Genomic DNA, 10,727 nt, shown 5'->3' on the forward strand with positions numbered 1-10,727 from the left:
GCCAGGGACTAGATCCTGGCCCGAGCATAAAAATTTTGGGACTATATTCCCTGTGCCCCAGGAGTGGATGGATGGATACATCCACTTGATAGTTGACTATCAAAATTAGCAAAAAAATAAAGTGTTAACTATGGATAACTACTATTCTGATAGAGATGATAAAAACTCCATCTCAGAAGATGAAAGAAGTGACAAAATGCCTACATGTGAAGCTGCAAAAGAGTTTATGAATTGGCCTCAAATTAAAAAATGATCTTTTGGAAGAACTCAAAAAGAATTTTAAAAACTAAAGAAGAGAAAAAGAACAGAAATGGAGGAAAAAAAATGAGAGTGCATATGGATGAAAATAAATAAATGTAAAAATAATAATAATAATAAAGGAATGAGAGTCACGCAGGAGAATGATTTAGTAAAAAATCAATACCTTTAAAAGTAAATGGAAGGCCGGGCGGCCTCGGCGCCTTTAAAGCCTCGCGCCGGAGGGGCCGGAGCAGAGAGGGGAGCCCAAGCCCGAGCCCGAGCCCAGCAGCAGCGGCTCAGAGCCCGGGGACGCAGGCCCGAGACCCCGCAGCCCCGAGAGAGATCCGCAGTCCCGGACCCCGCAGCCCCGGGACCCCGCAGCCCCGAGACCCCGCAGCCCCGAGAGAGATCCGCAGTCCCGGACCCCGCAGCCCCGGGACCCCGCAGCCCCGAGACTCCGCAGCCCCGATGCCGGCCCACTTGCTCCAGAAGGAGATTCCCTCCTTCACCATGACCACCACAACCACCGTCACGGCCCCTTTCAGGGCCCTGCAGAACGGAGCCCCCAGAGGCGCTTCAAAAACCCTTATGCAGAAGGGCTAAGAGGGAGTCAACTATGAGATGCGGGATGATATGTTTGATCCCACATACCGAGAGAAGGAAGGCCCCAAACCCAAGTTCGTATATGTCTGGAGGAGCATCATCCTGATGGGCCTGCTTCACTTGGGAGCTCTGTATGGTCTGGTCCTGTTGCCTTCTTCTCACATCTACGCCCTGATGTGAGTATTTGGGTACTATCTGATCAGTGCCCTAGGAATCACTGCTGGAGCTCATCGTCTCTGGAGTCACAGAACCTACAAAGCACGCCTACCCCTCAGACTCTTTCTGACAATAGCTAACACCATGGCATTCCAGAATGACATTTTTGAGTGGGCCTGGGACCACGGAGTACATCATAAGTTCTCTGACAGGGATGCTGATCCCCATTAATCCCTCACGGGGATTTTTCTTCTCCCATGTGGGTTGGCTGCTAGTGCGCAAATACCCAGATGTCATTGAGAAGGGCCGTTTGCTTGACTTGTCTGATCTCAAAGCTGAGAAGCTGCTGATGTTCCAGAGGAGATACTGCAAGCCCAGCATCCTCCTCATGTGCTTCATTTTCCCCACATTCGTCCCCTGGTACATCTGGGGCGAGGATTTTGCTCACAGCCTGTTTGTTTCCACCTTCCTGCGGTATGCCGTCGTACTCAATGCCACCTAGCTAGTGAATAGCACGGCTCATATGTATGGCAACTGGCCCTATGATAAAAGCATCAACCCCAGAGAGAATATCCTGGTGGCACTTGGAGCTGCAGGTGAAGGTTTCCACAACTACCATCACACTTTCGTGTACCATTACTCTGCCAGTGAATATCGCTGGCACATCAACTTCACCACGTTTTTCATTGACTACATGTGTTTCCTGGGCTTGGCCTATGACCAAAAGAAAGTCTCCAAGGCTGCCATCCTTGCCAGATGTGCCAGAACTGGTGAAGGGATAGCCAAGAGCAGCTGAGGCCTTCCTCCCCACCTCCCCGCTCCCCCCACGAAGCCAGCAGGGCAGAGGTCTAATGTTCTCTTTATTAACTACTGAATAATTCTACCAGATGCTAAAGATGATTTTTTTAACCCATTCCAATACAGTATTCCCTTACAATGCAAATGTATTGAAAGCAAACAACTCTGCCTTTGTGAATGCTGAGATGATCTTGCTTTTCTTCTCCCTTCTCTTTCTTTCCCCTGTTCTTATCACCTTTCCTTTTCTTCTATCCCTTCCCTACCTTCTCTATGTCCTAAGCAAGCAGCTGGCAGCCTTGGGCTGGCTTACTCTCTATAGCATCACTGTTGGAAAAGAGCCTTTTCCCCCTAGTGATTCTCTTCTCTTTGGACCTCCCTGACCCCTGAGGGGTGAGTAGTAGACCTAGAGAGGAATCAAGGCTACTTTCTCAGCTCCTTCAGGCCCAGCCTCATTACTACCAGATGGAGAGGAGATCATTCTTGGCTACTGTTTCCTCCTGGAAACCAAGGCTGGGAGTGGGAGGAGTAGTGCACCTACTTTGATTGGGGAGAGGGGTGTGAGAAAGGACATAGTTCTTTGCCAACCATCCTTCTGGCCCACTCTTCAACAAAGTGGCCTTGCTCTCTGTCCCAATGGCCCAAAGTTGGGGGTGACTGGGAAATTTGACTGGAGGGATGCTTCCATAAAGTTTGGGACAAAGCAATATACAGCACACCTAAGAAACCAAGGGGCAAGTCTTTGGTTCCGAATGAATTTGACTTAATCTGGTGAGATTGAGGGGAAAGCTAAGGAAACAATAACTCAATGGAAAATGTAAAACAAACCAACCTCAACATCCTGACCCCCATCCCTCCATTCTGGAGTTTGAGGGCAAAAATGAGTGTGATGACTCCTTCCCCCTCACTGCTGAGCAGGAACCCAAGAGGCTGGGGCAGGGATGCAGAGATCTAAGAGCTTTAGGAAGGCCCAAGACCCTTCCTCTCCCTGTAGAAGATGGCTACCAATTGCCATTCGTTCCATAGGGGTCCCTTCTGTAGCATACACACCTCATCCATCTTTTTCCCCATTCTCTCTCATAGCCCTTCAGAACCTTGAACTTGTCTAGGGGCTAACCCTCCACTTCCCTTGCCTTGGCTTCACCTAGTCTCTGTAGCCTCTTCACTCTCCCTTGACTAAACCTGCCTGGAGGCCAAGTAGCACCACTGGATCCAGCCCTCCCCCATTCTGTTGACCTGCATAGCCTCTTCCTTCCCTCACTGCCTCACTACCCTGCTGACTCAAGGCAGAGCTGGCAAGCCTGCTGGGGAACATCCCAGGGTCAGATGGAAACTCAGCTAATCCCCAACTAAATTCTAGTGTCAGCCCAGTGAGCCAGCCACTGGGGAGGGAGGAGGCTTCGTGTTTTTTATCACCATTATTTTTATCCTCTCATCCTCAGCATGCTGGATGTTCCATGTTAATTGTGCAAGCCAAGCCTTGAGCTTCTGACTGGTTTAGGGGAGAGATTTCCATTAGAGCTCTTCCTTCTCACCTGCCAGAGCTAGTGCAAAAACCTAACCCTACCAGTTTCTTTGCCCAGCTAACTCCCATCACCTAGCCAGAAGGGGGGGGGGTAAGCAGCCCCCCTTCCCTTGCACTCCCTTGGCTTTACTGCTGTGTTACTGGGAATGTCAGCCCCATGATTGGGGTAGGGATGAGAGATGGCAGCTTTCTGTCTGGGTCCTTGAGCATAAACAGGCCTGGATAGAAGGTGCAGGCTGGTCTAGAAACCCAGCCTCTGGAGCTGTTCATCCCATAGGAAAGAAATAGATAGAAATGTCCAGTTTAGTGTAGATCTGCCGGCCTGTGTGGGCCTACCTTTAAGAGAGGTCTGTTGGGTATTTTAATCCCACAGCACTTCACCAGTAAGTACAATGAATATAGCTTGTCTCTTCTAACCATGTTCAATGGGGACCCCTACTCTGACCCTGCAAAAGTCTTGGTTGGCATCTGTCTCGACCTGCAGGGAAGGGAGCAGCACCAGGAGAAGATGACAAAAGCTTAAAGCAAAGGAACCTATTTAAAAACAATTAAAAATGGACTAGGGTCTGACAGGACCTGAATTCCCATGATTCCTTGAGCTGTGCAGGCCAACAGTATTCCTCTGGGTGCCTTCTGAGGGGTCTAATCAGGATTGAGGGTGAGTCTGCCTCCACTCCCCTCCTTGCTGCTCTCTGACCAGAGAAAGCAGCTGGTGGGAGAGCTGAGACCCAGACCCAGCAGGAGAATGGACAGATTTGTAGGACTGCATTTGTGTGCTTTAGTTTTGGAGAAAAAAAAATTGTTTTACTTTTGTTTTTTCTTTTTTTTCTTTGGGGGTTTTCTTATAAGGGGCCCACATAGTGGGTGGAAGTAATTTGAATGTATTTGATCTAGGTGTTTTTTTTGTTTGTTTTTGGTTTTTGTTTTTAGATTAAAAGATGGTTGCAGCATTTTTAAATAGAAATTTTCCCCTTGGTTTGCTTGTATCCTGAATGTTCTTTTAAAAAGTTCAGCTCACACACGCCAGAGCAAGAAATTGAAGGAAATAGGATGACTGTTGCTGTAGGGGTTTAGGTAGAGGGGCTCCCCTCCAAGCTCTGCCACTGACTTGATGTGTGACACCTGGGTAAAATCACTTAACTCTTCTGTGCCTCAGTTTCCCTGTCTGTTAAAAATAGGGATAATAATACTGACCTACCTCACAAGGCAGTTGTGAGGTGGGACTAATGTCTGTAAAGCACCTTGGGATCCTTCAGTTGAGGGAGCTTCCTACAGGATGCCATGGACCTCTAGGAACCTGGCTCTGGGTAGAGATGGAGTGGCTGAGCTGAGCATCTTGGGAAGGGGGTGGGTAGTGGGGGGAAGTGAAGCTGGAGAGCTCAGCAACTCAGTTGCTATGGAAACAAGAGCAGGATACCTTTTCCTGGGTTGGGAATTTTTTCCTTTTTTTGGATCATAGTATCTGTGACCTGCAAAGAATAATTTTAGAATAATTTCTATTTATATTGACTCTGAAGTCATTTACTGATCTTGAGATTGTTTTTGTTCATAATAAAAGTGAAGTGAATCAAAAAAAAAGTAAATGGAAGAGGAAAAGTACTGCTTTAAACTAAAATTGATGGGACTCCAGGCCAAGATGGCAGAGAGAAGACAGGCACTGCGTTAAGTGCTCCCTGTGTCCCCTCAAAAATTACATGAAAAACCTCTTAACAGAAACTCAATCAGCAAAATTCTCAGGGAATGTGGGTGAACCAGAGAGAAGACCAGAGGGTCAGTGTAGAGTGAGGGGAGGGGAGGATTGAGAACCAACTTTAACCTCAGACTCTTTGGCCAGGGGAAGGGAAGGTCTGCACACCGGAAAATCTTCCAGTTTGGTGCCAGACCTGAGCTCCATATTTTTGGAGCATTCTTCCAGGAACAAACAGCAGACCCCATGCCCTGCCCCCCCATCCCCTCACAGGTATAGACTAAGGAGCCCACTCAGCTGAAAGGAAGATTGGCTTGCAGCCCATTGTTTAAAGTCAACTGAGACCCTGCTGCCCCTTCCTCCCTCCTTCCAGGATTGGGAGAGGGCTTCAATCATTCCAGAGAAAGCAACCAGCACCCCTTACTGACCATCCCTTGGAATTACTAAGCCAAGTGAACAAAACCTCTTAGGATCTTCAAAAGCAAACCTCTGAGATCCAGCCCCTCCCCTCCAAACACAAGATCCTAAAAAAAATGAAGAAAAACAAGAAAAAAAAAGGGACCCATGGAGAAATATTTAGAAGGATCAAATTCTAACCCAAAGAGATCTAATACTTCTAAAGATAATATAAATTGGTTTCTAGATATTACAGACTTCCTTGAAGAAATCATGAAGGAGTTTATAAATCAATTGGAAAAGTTGGGAAAAGAAACTCAAGAGAAAATTAATACATTGCAAGAGAATATTAACATCTCACAACAAGAAAACAAAACATTGGAATATACAATTGCACAAGTACAAAATGAGAATAACTCTCAGATCTTCAATTGGGCAAATGAAAAAAAGAAAGTAATTCTCTCAAAACTACACTTGGGCAAATGGAAAACTCCTTCAAAAATAGAATTGACCAATTGGAAAAGGAGTTGCAAAAGGTAAATAAAGAAAATTCTTCTTAAAAAAAAAGAATGGAATCTGTGGAAATTAAGGATTTTGTGAGACAACAAGATTCTATTAAACAAAACCAAAAGAGTGAAAAAAAATGGAAGAAAATGTAAAACAACTCATCAGGAAAACCATTGACCTCGAGAGCCAATCAATAAGGGACAACCTGAGAATTATAGGACTTCATGAAAACACTGAAGAGAAAAAAGCTTGGACTTAATATTACAGGATTTAGTGATGGAAAATGCCCTGATATCTTGGAACCAGAGGGCAAAATAATTATTGAAAGAATACATTGATCCCCTCTGGAAGGAGATCCTAAAATGTAAACACCAAGGAATATTATGGCCAAATTCCAGAACTACCACATAAAAGAAAAAATCCTGCAAATATCCAGAAAGAAACAATTTAAATACCAAGGAGCCACAGTAAGGATTATTCAAGATCTGGCAGTATAAACATTAAAGTATTGAAGGGCCTGGAATGAGATATTATGAAGAGCAAGGGAGCTTGGAATATAGCCAAGAATCCATTATCTGGCAAATCTGAGCCTTCTCTTCCAGGGGAAAATATGGACATTTAATGAACTAGGAGATTTCCAACATTTCCTGATGAAAAGACCAGAGCTAAATAGAAATTTTAGACATCAAATAAGAGGTTCCAAAGACACATGAAAAGGCAAAAAAAGGGGTGGAGGCAAAGAAAAAAACTGCTATTCAATAAGATGAAACTGGTTATATCCCCACTTGGGAGAAAGATTCTCATAACTCTTGAGAATTGTAACTCTATTAGAGAGAATATGTTTAGCCAGAAGTGATGGACACTCATAACTTGTCCGTGAAACTGCTGTCCAATAAGATGTAATTGATTATATCCCTATCTGAAAGAAAAACTCTAATAACGCTAGAGAATTGTAACTCTATTAGAGAGAATATATACTTGGCCAGAAGTGATAGACACTCATACCTTTTCTGTGACTCAGAATGATTTAAAAACAATACCTCCTTAAAAAGGGGAACAGTAATGAGACAGGAGGATGGAGGAGAGTGAATGGGATAAATCACATTATATTAAGAGGTACAAAAGACCTATTGCAATAGAGGGGAAGCAAAGAAGAGGTTAGAACCACCTGAATCTTCTTCTCATCAGACTTGGTTTAAAGTTAACTTACACACACACTCAGTTAAGTTAAGAAACTTATCTTACCTTTCAGTTATTAAAAGGGGAAAGGGAGAGGGCAATGAGAAGGGGGAGAAAAAGGGGAACTAACAGAAGGAAGGGAAGAAGGAAGGGAAAAGGGGGAAAGAAAGGTGAGGGGGGTTGATATAGGAGGGCATACACAGCAAAGGTGGCAGTATTCAGAAACAGTTCCTTTAGAGACCAGGAGTGATGGGAATTCAAGGAAGCATGGAAGGATTTGCATGAACTGATGCAGAGCAAGCTGAGCAGAACCAGAAAAACATTGTACACCCTGACGGTGGCATGGGGGAGATCATCAACCTTGATGGACTTGCTAATTTCATCAGTGCAACAATTAGGGACAATTTTGGGCTGTCTGTGATAGAGACTAACATCCGTATCCACAGAAAGAATTGTGGAGTTTAAATGAAGACCAAAAACTATTACCTTTACTTTAGGATAAAACCATTATCTTATTATGTAATTTTGCAATCTCTTATACTTTATTTTTCTTCCCTAAGGATATGATTTCTCTCTCATCACATTCAATTTAGATAAATGTATACCATGGAAACAATGTAAAGACTGATAGACTGTCTTCTCTGGGGGGTTGGTGGAGGGAAGCAAGGTTAAAAAAATTTGTAAATAAAGTTGACCAACTGGAAAAGGAATGTAACAGCAAAAATGGAAAATTAACAAACTGGAAAGGAAACATAAAAGTTAACTGAAGAAAATGAAACCCTATAAATTAGAATTGGACCAAGAAACCAAGAACATATCTTTCAGGAAATCATCATGAAAAATTGCACAAATATGCTAGAAGAAGAAGAAGATAAAAAACGTCCTGGAAAGAATTCACCAATCATCTCTAGAAAGAGATCCCAGAATAAAACTCCAAGGACTGTTGTAGCCAAATTATAAAATTTATACACATTTTTACAAATTTGCTACTAAAGAAGAAAACACTGCAAACAATCAAAAAGAAACAATTTCAATACCAAGGGACCATAGTCAGGATTACTTAGTACTTAATCAGCTTCAGCATTGAAGGATTGTATAACTTGAAATATGCTATTCTGAGGATCAACCAAAAATCAACTATCCTGAAAAATATACCATATTCTTTCACAGGAAAATTTTGACTTTCAACAAAATAGAGGAATTTAAAACTTATCTGATAAAAAGATCTGGACTGAATAAAAAAATCAGTCTTCAAATACCAAGACTCAAGAGATGAGTAAAAAGTTAAAGAGAGGGGGCAGCTAGGTGGTATAGTTGATAGAGCGTGGGCTCTGGAATCAGGAGAACCTGAGTTCAAACATGACCTCAGATACTTAATAATTGCCTAGCTGTGTGTCCTTGGGAAAGTCACTTTTAACCCATTGCCTTAAATAAATAATTTTTTAAAAAAATGTTAATTGGAAAAGAGAAAAATTTATTCAATAACATCAAACTGTACACATCCCCTATATGGAAAAACAATACGTGTAACTCTTGAGAATTGAATTTTTCTTAGTATGGTTTCAAAAAGTATATTTAGAGTGAGGGTATAGGTATAAATTAATAATGAAAGTGATAATATTTTAACTGATACTTTAGTTTAGGAGGGTTGGATATTGTTAGTAAGAGGGGATTTAAAGGATATGGATATAAATGGATGTTGGAATTATTTTGTTATACATGATACTTGAATTACTGAGAATTGTATTTCTATTGGGACAAGTGAAAGTAGTAATTTAGAGGGAATGAGTATAAAGGATCATAGAGTGATGTGGTTTTACATGATCCTTTAGCTCATGATTTCTACTGGGACAGTAGTAGGGAGTGCACTAAGGTCTGGGTTTGAAAAGATCATGAAATGTTTTTGGTTTACATGATACTTTAGCTCATTAGGATTATATTTCTATGGAGGATAATTGGAAAGATGATGTAGTAAAATTGATTACAATTTGATGACATTCATGACTTTTGAGAATTGTATTTCTAAAGAAACAGTTGAGAAGAGTATACTTGAATAGAGTTTGTAGGTATGAAATGACTATACGGTAATGATACTTATAAATCAAGCAGGCAAGCAAACAACCTTTGAGAATTGTTATTCTCTCAAGACAGATAAAAGGAATATATTTTGACAGAGGCTATGGGTACAAGACAGATTTAAGACAATTAAGACAAGAAAAAAAGGATTTTACTAGGAAAAGGAGAGGCAATAAAGGATAAATAATATCACATGAAGAGGCACAAAGATATATTTTAGTAGAAGGAATGAAGGAAAGTTGAAGGTATTGACTAAATTTTATACTCAATAGATATGACTCAAAAAGGAAATAATATTAATTCCCAATTTGATTTAAAATTTTATCCTACACTAGAGGGATGGGAGGGGAGGGAAAAGGGAAAGGAAAGATGCATAAAAGGAAGGTGAAAAACAAAAGTAAAGTTAATGTTAAAGTGAAAGCTAAAAAGTAAACTAAAAGTGAATATGGAGAAGGAAAGGGAAAAGGGCTGATAGAAAGAAAGGCTGATCAAAAGGCTGCAGGTAGAAGCAAAACATTGATGAGGAAGGATAAAGATAAAGGAAGGATGAAAGTAGAAAACAAGGAAGACAACAAAGAGGGAAATACATAGTTAGGAAATATAGCTGTTAATATGAATAGAATGAACTCTCCTATAAAATGGGAGTGGGTAGTAGAGTGGATAAAAACCAGAATCCTACTGTATATTGTTTAAAAGTAACATTCATGAAGCAGAAGGATATACACAGGGTAAATGTAAAAGGCTGGAGCAAAATATACTATGTTTCAGTTGAAGTAAAAAAAAACAAGGATAGAAATTCTAATTTCAGACAAAGAAAAAGTATAAATGGATCTCATGAAGACAAACAATCTTCTTAAATGAAATAATCTTCTTAAAAGGTACCATAAGAGATGAAATGATATTAATATTAAATATATGTACACCAAGTAGTACATTATCCAGATTCTAAGAGGAGAAGCTAAATGAACTACAGGGAGACACAGATAGTAAAATTATAATAGTAAGGGACCTCAATCTCCCTCTTTCAGAATTAGATAAAGGTAACAACAAAATAAGAAAGAAGGAAGTTAAGAAGTGAATAGAATTTTAGAAAGCTTAGATATGTTGACCTTTGGAGAAAATCAAATGGAGATAGAAAGGAATAATCGTATGTAGCACCTACAGAAAAATTACGATGTATTAGGCTATAATAACCCCACAATCAAAAGCAGAAAGTCAGAAATGTTAAATACAGCCTTTCAGATCATATTTAAAAAAGATTAACGTGATAAAGTGCCACAAAAAGATAGATTAAAAATTAATTGGAAACTAAATAACCTAATTTTAAAGAATGAGTGGATCAAATAACAATCATAGAAATAATCAATATTTCATCTAAGATAGTGACAATGATGAGACATCATATCAAAAATTATAGGATGGAGCCAAGCAATTATTAGGGGAAATTTTACGTCTCTAAATGCTGATATGAATAAAATAAAGAAAGAGAAGATCAATGAATTGGACATGCAACTAAAAAAGCTAGAAAAAGAAAGAAAGAAAAATCTCAAACTAAATATCAAA

General features: G+C 40.7%; 1 pseudogene; it reads left to right on the plus strand.

The window, feature by feature from the left end:
- Positions 1-708: 708 nt before the first annotated feature.
- LOC141494941 (stearoyl-CoA desaturase-like) lies at positions 709-1,917 on the plus strand (annotated as a pseudogene).
- Positions 1,918-10,727: the final 8,810 nt, after the last annotated feature.

This window comes from Macrotis lagotis, chromosome 8 (genome assembly GCF_037893015.1).
Source record: "Macrotis lagotis isolate mMagLag1 chromosome 8, bilby.v1.9.chrom.fasta, whole genome shotgun sequence".
Taxonomy (NCBI): domain Eukaryota; kingdom Metazoa; phylum Chordata; class Mammalia; order Peramelemorphia; family Peramelidae; genus Macrotis; species Macrotis lagotis.